Genomic DNA, 13042 nt, shown 5'->3' on the forward strand with positions numbered 1-13042 from the left:
TAATAATTCTCTACGGATATCTCATGGTCAGCATAACATGACAATATTTTAACTGGTCAGAAAATAATTTCCCTGCAATTCGTGCATGCATTGTTCGAACGATCTAAATTTATTTTAAAACGAAAGACATGAACAAGAATCGTCATATTTACTAATATTAACATTTTCATAGTTCTCTACTTTTTTTCCTTTTTGAGAGGGGGGATAAAAAGCAAAGGAAGGGGGAGAAATTTGTAAACGGAAATTGAAAACAATAGATCAATTAATTAGTTATTCCTTTGTGCGTACTTTTCTTAAGCATTCTACAAGTACGTACTTGTTATTGGAACACTACACGTTGGACAGGAGTCATTATACTCTCCTCCGCCATCAGTGTAAAGTGATAAGATTTTGGCGTCAAAATGTTTTTCCATAAGAGGATGAAATTTTTGAAAAACTCTTTAACTTCACTTTTATTCCTTAGTGTGTAAAGCCAAGTGTATTTCGTATCTTGATCAACAGACATACAATAATACAACTTCTTATCAAGAGATAAAACTGGTGATGGCCCCCATAAATCACAAAAAATGATTTGAAGCGGCTTAGAGCTACACAAAGATAATTGGGTAAATGGATGCCGATGGGCTTTATTAGATAAGTAGGAATTACAACGGGAAAATTTGTCTCGCTCATGATGGTAGCGAGAATTTATTCAAAATAAACCTAAGAACTCTATAGTAGGGATGACCCAGTCGTTGATGCCAAGTAAAGAAGGGAGTGGATGAGACAGATATATGAGCTTGGGGATGTGAGACATGCCACTCATACAGTCCATTGTTGTTCCAGCCGTGCACCAATGGTTTGCGAGTTTTCAGGTCCTTCACAAAAAAAATCAAATGGAAAAATTTCAATAAACTTTAGGTTATCTTGACATAGTTTGAAAACAGAAACAAGCTTGCGTTTAATGAATGGGGCACAAGCAGTGCATAACTCATCTGAGAGGGACCGAATAGTTTGAAGATATTCGGTGATGGAGCGAGAGTCCTTAGTGATGCCGGCAAGTTGATCACGCAGGCTGAAGACCCTGGTTTGAGACCTGTTTGCATAAGTGGTATGCAAGGCGTCTTAAGACGTTTTAGCCGAGTCAGCTGCAACACTGGAGACAATGGTGGGTTCAACAGAGGCCATAAGGGTGTTCTAAATGAGTTGGTCCTGACTTAACCAAGGTGAAAAAGCAGGATTGGAGATATGTCTGTGCCAATGGTGATAGTGCGATTTGGAGCCGGAGTGGTCCCGGTGAGATGGCCAAAGAGGTTGTAGCCATACATTAGCATGGAAAACTGAGCTTTGCAGGTGGCGAAGTTGTGACCACCACTAAGTTTGATGGGTAATTGGGAAGCAGGATTGAACTGAATAAAATGTTGGTATCAGTTGTGTTGTCAGCATTGACAACTCTGAAGTTATTGCCGTTACCGTTGGTACCCATCAAGTGTTTTGGAGCAGAAGATTTTTTTTTTTTTTTGGATCTTACTCGTTAGAGTTGTATTGGCTGTGATACCATATAAAGAATGAACTTACGCCTAACTCAATCCCAAAAGCTAGCTCAAAGGGAGGAAGATTTCCCAAGCCATTTAAAGAGACCACCCATCCCGTGAAGCCTCGATGTGGGACTATTTCACACATCGAATTGTTAATAGGTCCCAAAACAACATTGGCAAGCCCAAACAGATTTTTGATTACCTAGCTCACTTGAACCTCACCATCACACCTACCACTATCAAATAAGCACAAAAACATCCTGAGTGGCGAGAAGCTATAAAACATGAATTTGATGCTTTAATGAAGAATCAGACTTTGGCAACTTGTTCCACCTGATCCGACTAAAAATATTGTATCCTGTAAGTGGCTTTTTAGGATCAAAAGGAATGCAGATGGGTCCATTGACAGATACAAAGAGCACTTGGTTGCAAAAGGCTTCACTTAGAGGCCGGCATTGATTTCCACGCGACATTTAGCCCGATCGCCAAGCTTACCATAGTTCGCATCGTCCTCTCTGTGGCGCTTTGCTACAACTGACCTCTCCGTCAACTTGATGTTAATAATGCTTTCCTTCAGGGTGACCTAAATGAGGAGGCGTAGGCGCAACCTCTGGGATTTGCTAGCAATGACAAGCCAAATGATATCTGTCGGTTGTGTAAGGAGATCTATGGCTTGAAAAAAGCCCCTCGGGCATGGTACAATGCTCTCACCGATTATCTCTCATCCATGGGTTTTGTTGACCAAATCAGATACTTCGCCACTTGTCAGGCATGGTCTTGGTGACACATTATTCGTCCTCGTCTATGTCGACGACATTATTGTCACTGGGATTTTGTAGGTTTAATTCTCACCCAAGTGAACTATGTGAATGAGATTTTGAATGAAGAGCTAATGTCCGACTGCAAAAGTGTCCACACGCCAATGAGTGCCTCTGAGTTACTCAACATATCTGATGGCACTCACCTAACTGATGCAACTCGTTATCATCTAACGAGTCTTAGGTAGACTCCAATACCTGTCTTTTACAAGACCAGACACTTCCTATGCGGTCAATAAGTTGTCTCAATTCACGCAATCACCATCTGACCTTCACTGGAAAGCTTTGAAGCGTGTTCTTCGGTTCTTTCTTGGTACAATCCATCTTGTTCCTTCCTTTCTTCACTCTCCGAATTTCGATCCTCACCTTTTTGGTGCTAAAGGCCTGCCCTTCCACTTTACATGAAGTTCTAAAGGAAGAAGTAGAAAAGGAAAAGAAAGTCACCTTTCCTGCCAACCTTGTGGGTTTATTCTTATACTGATCGAGCTGCAACTCATTATTTTGCCTTAGTCATCATTCTATCATCACCATGGTTCATTGGGACTTAAACCCAACGCCTTACCCATATAAAGGCGTGTTAGGCCGTAATGTGCTAGGACTAGAATCTAAGGTCTTAAGCCGTGTTAGGCTATAATGTGTTGGGACCCAACCCAATATCTTATCATCATGGTGTATCAAGACTTGAAACCGATGTCTTACCCTAATGGTGCGTTGGGACTTGAACCCACCATCTTACCCTTATATAATGTTTATCAAAATTTGTCTTATTCAATGTTTATCAAACTTTGTCTTATTCACTAAAGAATGTAACATAATTTTGTTTATTCACAATTAGGCATAAAATAATCTCATAATGTATTTTAAAACTCTTTTTTCGTAAATGCTGCTTTAGGAGCACATTTAAGATAAAAAAAAATTGAGAATATTTTCTTATACATTTTCGTAATCGATCTCAAATTTATTAGATCAATATTCATGTATTTTCGATCTGTTGGAATAATTGAATGCCATAAAATATTGAAAACACAACTTGCCGCTTACCTGATGAGTGCTTTCAAAGCTCTTCTTTCTTTGTACAGCTGTGAGCTACAACTTTTTCACATTATTAAAAAACTTACAAAGAATAATATTTTTACAAGCAAGAGAGTAGTTCATGAGTAATAAACATAGTAAGCATTTGAAAATATTTTCACTTTAAGTGATCATAATAACCAACCATAATTAATAATACTTTGAACGTATAGTCACTTAATTTAACAGTTATAAAGTTAAATGGTTAGTCATAATATGCCTTTATGAAAATATTTATTATCACATTAATGGTCATGTTTTTCTTGCAATTCCATAAGTTATATGAAACGAATATGTATATATCGTATTATAACCTTTAAAATTTATTGAAAATGTTGATAACCAAATAAATATGATGATCATCACTCCTTAACATGAATAGAAATGTTTATACAATTAATTGCTGACATTCACATCTTAATGGAAATTTTAGTCATACATGTGTAGAGTCTTTTATCATGGAGAAAAGTATTTTTCACAAAAAGATTTCATGCGATAGTTAATTGAGCATCTAATTCACATGCTATATAGCTACCGAATAAAATAATACATATGCAATCTCTTATCGTAAACTGTCATAGTTCACCTGTGTTAAATAACTTTGGCATTTTATGGATAATCAAATTATACAAAATATGAGTGATAATTTTCTTACATCATGCCACATATTCAAAAACGTAATAGTGAATCAAGATAAGATTAGGTAATGACAAGAATGTGATTGTAATTATATGACTAAAGACAATCAATCTTATCAAATTCATTTAAGCTACTAGAGCAATCAATATTGTTAGTATTATTTCATGCTTATGTCCTGAGAAAACAAGATATAATTAAGTTCTATATTGACATGTAATAGAATATAACCATAATGATACCTCTATATTCCAAGAACCAAATAAAGTAGATCGTTTGGAAAACATACCTCACTTTTGTAACACAAAAATGAAAACCATGCTGAAACCTTTTCAGTTGATTAGAGCTTCGTGCTGATAGCGTGTTGTAAAATAAGAGCAATATAAGGCAAAAAATGTAGACAATGATGTAGAGAGGAGGAGAAAACTTTTCTTCTTATTTCAAGTATGTTCAAGTCAATTCGAGTCTATCTTCCACAAAGTTTAAGAATACCCTTTTATAGGATATAAAAATAATCGTTTAGATACAAGACTTAAGTTATACATTAATAAGGTACATGTATGCTAGTAGTTCATTGAATAGAACATTCACACTATAAATGGATTCATAACATATTTGGGAAGCTAAATGGGTAGCCACCATAAACGTAATGTTCCCATCTCATAACATAATGTATGCACAACACTCACCTAATTTGGTGGATTAGATTGGGGAAATATAATTAATTGATATTCTTGGATCTAATTATAGTCAAGAATAATCCTTTAAATGGTAAGACAATATTACATGACAAAATTCAATAAGATTTCTTTGGCCAGCGCCAAACCGTGATTCTGTTCTATAAGAGTATTGATTGGTTTAGCTCCGATGGCGGGCTCAGAGATTATATCCAAGACATAGTTTCCTTGACAGAGAAATAACCCAGTCGGTCCACGTGCAACTTCAACTCCCAGAAAGTACTTCAGAGGACCCAAATCCTTCATGTGAAAACATGCACATAGGTAGTCTTTGAATCGTTCAATCGCACTATGATCGTTGCCAGAGATAATGAAGTCACCCACATAGACTAAGACGTTAAGCTGCATACCTCCTCGGTGCATCGTGAATAGAGAGTAGGAAGTACAACTGTTTGAGCCCATATTTCATCAATGTACTTGATAATTTCTCAATCCAGCATCGTGGGGGTTGTTTCAAACTATACAAAAATTTTCAGAGTCGATATACTTGGCCCGGACAAGGTACACGAAATCCCGGTGGCAATTTCATATAAACTTCCTCCGTAAGATCACAGTGCAAAAAGGCATTATGAACATCCATCTGATACAACTCCTACTTACGAGCAACATTTGCGCCGGGGGGGAAGGTCGGCAGTTACTACCTTGGCAACCGGAGCAAACATTTCATTGTAGTCAATTCATTCCTCCTGTTTATTTATGAAAATAACAACCGAGATTTATATCGCTCGATTGACCATTTAATCATAGTTACGTGATATGTATTTTTCATTTTACTATTTAATGATTACTATTTTTCACTTTACTATTTAATCATTAATTGTGACAATGTTTCTAATGTCCATGTTTTATTGTCCTCCAATGCTTGGATCTCTTGCTGCATGGCCTTTCTCCAATGTTTTTTTTTATGGCCTCCGAGAAGGTTTTTTGGCTTGGTTCCTCTGGTGATTGCTACTAGAAAGCTTTGGTGTTGCAAGAAAAAATTATCACAAGATATATAGTGAGCTAAAGGATAAGGCACACCTGAGGGTTGCTGAGGATCGGGCGGACGCGTTGATAGACTTTCTTTCCGGAATGTTTCAGTGACATAGTTATGCAACCGAATTGATTCATGCTTTACGATGTTTACTCCGACCCAATTGTTCCTTCGGTGGCATATCGTTAGCCCCGATATCTTCTGTCTGTACTTCTTCCACATTTTCTCTATTTGGACCGGTATGTGTTTGGTCCAATTCTAGCTGTTCCGTGGATTTGTTATCGGGTGTCAGTACTCGTCCATCCGGGTTTCGTACATTCCTACATTAACAGTCTGGTCTTCTTCAAAGTTGTGTTGGTTTCTTTTCTTCTCCATTTCGTCCGGGTTCACTTCTATGCTGTCGACTAAGTTACGTACTCCTACAACAAAGGGGAACTTAGTCTCGTAGAAGTCCACATCTCTTGAGACTAAATATTCATCATTCTCTAAGTCATACAATCTCCAACCCTTTTGTCCGTAGGGGTATCCCAAGAAGACACACCTATGACTCCGACTCTCCAACTTATCCCTCGTTCTTCCCTTTGTGTGTGCATATCATAGTGATCCTAGCACTCTTAAGTTGTCATAATTGGGTGCTTCCCCGTACAAAACTTCATAGGGGGTTTTCCCATACAAAATCGAAGATGGTGTTCTATTGATCAAATACCCCGCAGTCAAAACACATTCTCCCAGAATTTGATTGGAAGATGACCCTAAAATCTTAATGCTCGCGCCACATTTAGAATGTGACGGTCTTTTCTTTCAACTCTTCCATCCTGCTGTGGTGTCTCTATTACACCTCGTAGTTTTGTATGTTGAGATTCGTTAGGTGTTGGTTGTTTTAATTGTGGACACTGGAGTTACCTTCTAGGATATAGGAGATTATATACGCCTATATTATGGTTATGAGGGTTTAAGTTCATAAAGTAACCTATGGAAAGATTGGAGAATAAGTGAATTAAGGAAATTAAGTTTGTTGGAACTTTGGAGAAAAGATGGGGACAATTTTGGTCCAATTTGAGGAAGGAATATCTCCTAATATACTAGGAGTTTTGAAGTGAAACAAAATACTAAATTGAAGTTCAGGAAGTCTAGTTTCCAACGCAACAAACCGTTCGTCAATATCACATCAGAGTATAAAGTTATGGACGTTTCAAAATTGGCCGTCAGAAGCTTCTTCGTGAACGTGAGCCAAAGGCCTCCCGAACGCGAAGGCCAAAGTTGAAGTCGGTGGAGCCGACTTTAAAGGGGTATAAATACCCCATCCACCCCATTTTTTCATCATTCTACACTTCCAAGAGTTCTAGAAACCTCTGAACACATCCCCTAAGGACTTATAGCACATTAGATTAAGGATTCAACAAGATTCCGCTAAATTAGTCCGTGGAAAGTGATTGTTCTTGCTTCTACGTGATGTTGTGGTGAGTTTGGTTTTGAAGCAAGTTGTGTGAGTTGAGGTTATTCAAGTATAAGGTATGTTATTCATCTTGACTTTGATATTAAGTTGTTTTTTGAAGGATTTTAATGGTTTAAAGTAAAGCAAAATGTGGCATAAAGGTCGTAGTTTGATATGTTGATGTTGTTGGCCTATGGATTGATTTTCGAAGGAAGTTTCGGATTTGTATATGTTTGTCATGTAGTATCTTGATTATGTCGTTGTTGATGTTGATTGATGTTTGGGAGTTGTTTTTGAAATAGGAGGAAGTAGATGGTATAGGGGAATTGCTGTCCGATTTTTGTTAGCTTACCAATTAAAGTAGTTTGATTTTATAAGCGTTTCAACGACTTAACCTTGGTGCGAATCATCTTGAATGTAGATTTACAAGTTCGGGAGGATAAACGTTAAGTAGAAAGGAGACGACAAGGTCTGTTAAGGCTATTCCTTTCTTTCTTAAGGCATGATCCTATTGTTACGAGCTTTTACAAATGATGTCCATAATGATTCCTCCCATAGAAATGCTAGAAGCTTACTTTCTTGATGTTCTTAAGATGTTATTGATGTTGGTCTCATCTTATGATTATTGTTCCTTCAAGGTGAGATATGCCAATGATGTTAGCTCCATAATGGAAATCGGAGGTTCACCGACCTTACGTCACTTCGATGAATTTAGAAATGTGTTCTTAAGGAATGCTTTGTCGGACATGGATAGTGAGCTAGTAGAAGATCCCTAATGAGGTATTTAATGCTAGAAGAGAGGTTTATGATGTATCTCAGGATTTGTTGAGGTTTAGTTAATTGGGAAGAAGTCCTAATGACTCAGAAATATGCTTGTAAGTCTTATGTGATCATGTGGGCATTAACGGATAAGTGATGACCATGAGAAGTGCTTAGAAGCTAATAGGTAAAGAATGAGTACTAGAAGTATATAAAGGGTACCTATAGGGGATATTTGGATCGGGCTGCACGTTCCGCGACACGTATTCATATTTACCACTAGTACGCGTGACGATTGGGCGATTATTACCACCGAGCTACGGCGGTTGGACGATATGTATTTACCATCATGCTACGAGTGGTTGGGCGATTATTACCACCGAGCTACGGCCGGTTGGGCAGATATGTATTTACCACCATGCTACGGTACGGTTGGGCAGTTATTACCATCGTGCTACGGCCGGTCGGGCAATTACCACTGATTAGTTGGCCATTTTGACACCAGGACGATAAGTAAGTTAGAGACACAGTATTGTACATAGATGTAGTTAAATATATGAGAGTATAAAGAGATATGCATACTAGATTCTCATTGGTAAGTCAGAAGTGCGAGGTTGATTTTTATCCTTCTTCTTTGCAGTACATGTTTATTATGTTACATTTCCACGTTACATACTCGGTACACTATTCGTACTGACGTCCTTTTGCTTGTGGACGCTGCGTTCATGCCCGCATGTATAGACAGATGAGACGAGGTCCTTCTATAGTAGGCTGCCTCCAGGTACTAGTCTTGATTGGTGGGCTCTACTTCTTCCTGGAGCAAGGCCGAGTCTGGGTTCGTATATGTATTTTTGTGTGTTACGGGTATGTCGGGGGCCTTGTCCCGACTTGTATACTTCAGTCATGTTCATAGAGGCTTTGCGGACAGTTTCTCGTATACAACTTAGTTACGTCTTGTCAGTGGTTATGTCGGTATCGTGGGCCCATGTACATATACACATGCATGATATTATATTCATAGTTAGCCTCTTTGGCCTTATTTTGCCATTCAAGACATAGAAGATGCAAGTTACAGCTTAGTTCGCTCCGCTCCAGTAAGGTGCCGGGTGCCAATCACACCTTACCAAGGTTGGGGCGTGACAGTCTATGTGCAAGATGTTTGTAAAAGAATTCCATGTTCGAAGAAATAAGTCTTCATACATGTGAACTCAGTTCCGTTATCACTTCTAATAATTTTCACCTTCTTACCAAACTGCCTATCTACCAAGGCGAAGAAATTTTTCAAGGTTTGAGACACTTCTTTCTTATCGATTAAAAGAAAAATCCACATAGTTCGCGGAGGATCATCCACAATAGTAAAAAAAAAATACGAATCACCATAAGATGAAGGGGTTCTATATGGTCCCCATAAATCACAATGAATCATATCAAAAATATCTGAAGCTATATTATCGCTTAGAAGAAAAACACTTCATGTTTGCTTTTCCCTTTGGCATACATCACATTCTTTATCTAATCTAGTACTACTTGTCACGACCCAACCCCGTAGGTCGTGACTAGTGCCCGAGCTGGACACTCGTATACACACGTTAACTATAATCATTCACAACTAGCATAACAAAGAACTTATATATATATAAAAAAAGCGGGACGTCTTCTCAAATCGGTCGCATATATATATATATATATATATATATATATATATATATATATATATATATATATATATCATAGCCACATTGCTCTGAGGAGTTACAACTTTCAACGAGATAATGTCGCGTATAAGCGCGAAGGTCGTCACAATATAGGGGGAACGTCCCAGCCATACACGAGCCAACAAGGCTACTATAACACACGGCTTCCAAAACACATACGTATATATATCTACGCAAGCCGACAAGGCTGCCACTACACACAACATCCCAAAACATATATATACGCAAGCCGACAAGGCTGCCACTACGAATGGGAACGCCCCAAAACATAAGTCATATATACACAACTAAACAACAACTATATCCAGACCCACACATATGTCTACAGACCTCTAAGAGTAACAACAGTATCATATGACGGGACAGGGCCCCGCCGCACCCACGAATGGACACATATATACAACAAAAAGGATGCTGTGCACAAAAAGCTGGCTCACGAACAAGGGAGCACTCTAAGATAGGTGAATAGATATCCTAAGTCGGCGGATCACCAAAACGAGCGTACGTTACTGCGGCGGCATGAAAGCCCCCCGAAGAAAGGGGGTCGCACGGGGAATATGTACGAGCATGTAAAAGCGTGAAATATAGTAAACCCGGATCATCTTGAAATAAGTAGTATAGAAAACTAGCACAATAACCGTAAAATCACAAGGCTTGCCTTTGAAACATAAATCATGCGTGTCAATATCATACCAACTCGTTATGGGACTTAGTGACATAATTAGATAATCATCCCGTACATATGCATATATAACGTGTCCGGGCCCTCACAGTGAGGGACTCGGTGAATAGAATCATCATATGCCATCTGGCCGCCATCCCCGTATCATCGTATACATATACATATAACGTGTCTCGGCCTACAGTGAGGGACTCGGTGAATAATGCGGTGAAACTATGCACGATAACATACCGACACGGGACTCGGTGAAAGATGTAACAACGGTATGCACGAGCGAGTAGTGAGCAACCATATGCATATAAATCATCTTTTAAGACTCAATAGATAAGTAGACAAATCAACGCTCGAGTATCAAACGATAGTCATATTACATATTCTTTGAATGTCATTATAGAATCTTTCAGGAATAGGAACTTTTATGCATCGTTTACTATCCAATCCTATAGAAGACTCGAGGGCAGTAGCTCGACTATTCTAAGAATTCTAATATCAAGAAGTGAATAAGAATCATAAAACATGCTCGGAACTTATGAATAGAGTTACCCCAAAGCTCATATCGTATCATCCTTACATCTAGGACATGCCAAAAGAAAGAAAGGATAGGCTTTACATACCTTTAGCGTTTACTCGCAACACAACACGTATACGCTGCCCAATAGTATCTCAACCTATATTAAGACGTCAAGAACTACGATTAAGCTACGAAGAGATTCAAAACGCATTCCAATGTTAGTAACTCCTTTCTAGACAATTAGACGACGTTTCGCTTATATTCAAACTAACTACATACAACCAAGCCAACATCACTAATCATCGTTCCAAGTATCAACCCGAGACTATTCAAACATGACTCGAGGACACTCCGGACGGCCGTCACAACACTCCCAAAACAGCCCAACTAACACACACGACAAAGATATAATCTTCCAAGTTCGACAAGAATAATAACAACACATTCTTTTCTTCCAACTTCATGAACTATACCAACAATCCACACGTTACAATATTATTCATATAAATGCAAGAAACTATATTAACATCATATTAGCTTCTACAAATGGCCCACAAACAATTACAACTCCAACTTGAACCATTAAACCTTCATTCTCACCATACAATCCATAACAACAACAACCAAAATACCAAGTAAAATCAATTCACCATTTCATGCACAAACAAATTCCTACACGGCCTAACACCATCACACATAGTTCCATGAATTTCATTCATTTCTACACACTACAACATGTTCAAACCACCCTTAATACATGCAAAAGAAAGTTAAACCTTACCTTAAACACTTGACTTCTCAACTTGACTAGAATTTGTGCCTTGAATTTAATACTTGTTCTTGCTATCTAGGATCAATCCCACGTTGTTATACACCTTCCAAAGGGTTGAAATGCTTGAAGAAAATATTTTTTTGATCAACACACAAGGATTCAATCTCGGCCCCTGTAGCCGAAACCCTCTCTCTCCCTCTCTAGGTTTTCTTGGGTTGTGAAGATGAAATATGACTTTCCTTGTCATCAATTTACTATTTATATCATGCCTATATGTTGGACACATGTCCCACTCATGGCTTGAGCCAATCAAATGTGGCCAAGCCATGGGTGGGACCCACACTGTTATTTATGACTTAATTAGTGACTAATTAAACTTTAATCCCATTTAATAATCTAATCATGGTTAATTAATCCCTAATCTCCAATAATATTTCTATACCAAATAAAATTTATAAGCAACTTGTGCATTGAAACAAAATCGGAAGTTAAAAGTCTCTACCTTGAATCCCAAAATAGTCTTGTCCTTAATTTGTCGCGATTAGCTTAAAATATCCCAATGTACAAAAATACGGGATATAACACTACTTTCTTTTAGGCCTAATGTCATAATAGACTTCGTTACTTGTGATGTAGGATGACCTAACCGTTTGTGCCAAAGATTGAACCAATCAACTGCCTCTGCCTTTATAGCTCGTATCCGCGGCACATTCCAGAAATAGTAAAGTCCACCTTGACGCTCACCCGTTCCAAGCAGCTTCCTCATGGTGGGGTCCCTTATAGCACACATAATTTTATTAAATTTTACATTATAATCTAAATGATCAACTAGTTGTGACACAGAAGTTAAATTGCATGTTAGATCTGGAGCGTAAAAGACTTCCTTCAATCAAATCCTATTATTTAGCCTGATTATTCCTTCTCTTATGGCCACCGAGCTATTTCCATCCGGAAGCCCAACCGAACACTCAGGGATGTCCCGCTGATCGCTCAGTTTCTTCGAATTACCTATCACATAATTGGTAGGTCCGGATTCAATGATCTAGGATGAGTTTTCGGTCTTACCGTCCATCTTGCCATTTGGGTTTATTCCTTGGGAATTTAACACACAGATCACAGTCTTACGGATCTCTTCGCTCAAATTGTGAGTTCTTGCCCTGCCTGTGTTCACCGGTCATATCTTACCTTGAGCTCCTTCCTTGGCAACCACGGCGTTAGCCCGGTAGTTGCCTCTTCCATGAATGGATCTCGGTCCACCCCTTGCTGCTGTTGCTGTCCTCTTCCTCTTCCTCTATTTTTTTTATCTCTTTTTTGATTTCCTGACCACCAATCCGGATAGCGAATGAGTCGAAGACATCTGTCCAGAACGTGTCCGGATCTCTTGTAATGAGTGCAGAATGCACCATCGATTTTCCC

This window comes from Lycium ferocissimum, chromosome 8 (assembly GCF_029784015.1).
Source record: "Lycium ferocissimum isolate CSIRO_LF1 chromosome 8, AGI_CSIRO_Lferr_CH_V1, whole genome shotgun sequence".
Classification (NCBI taxonomy): domain Eukaryota; kingdom Viridiplantae; phylum Streptophyta; class Magnoliopsida; order Solanales; family Solanaceae; genus Lycium; species Lycium ferocissimum.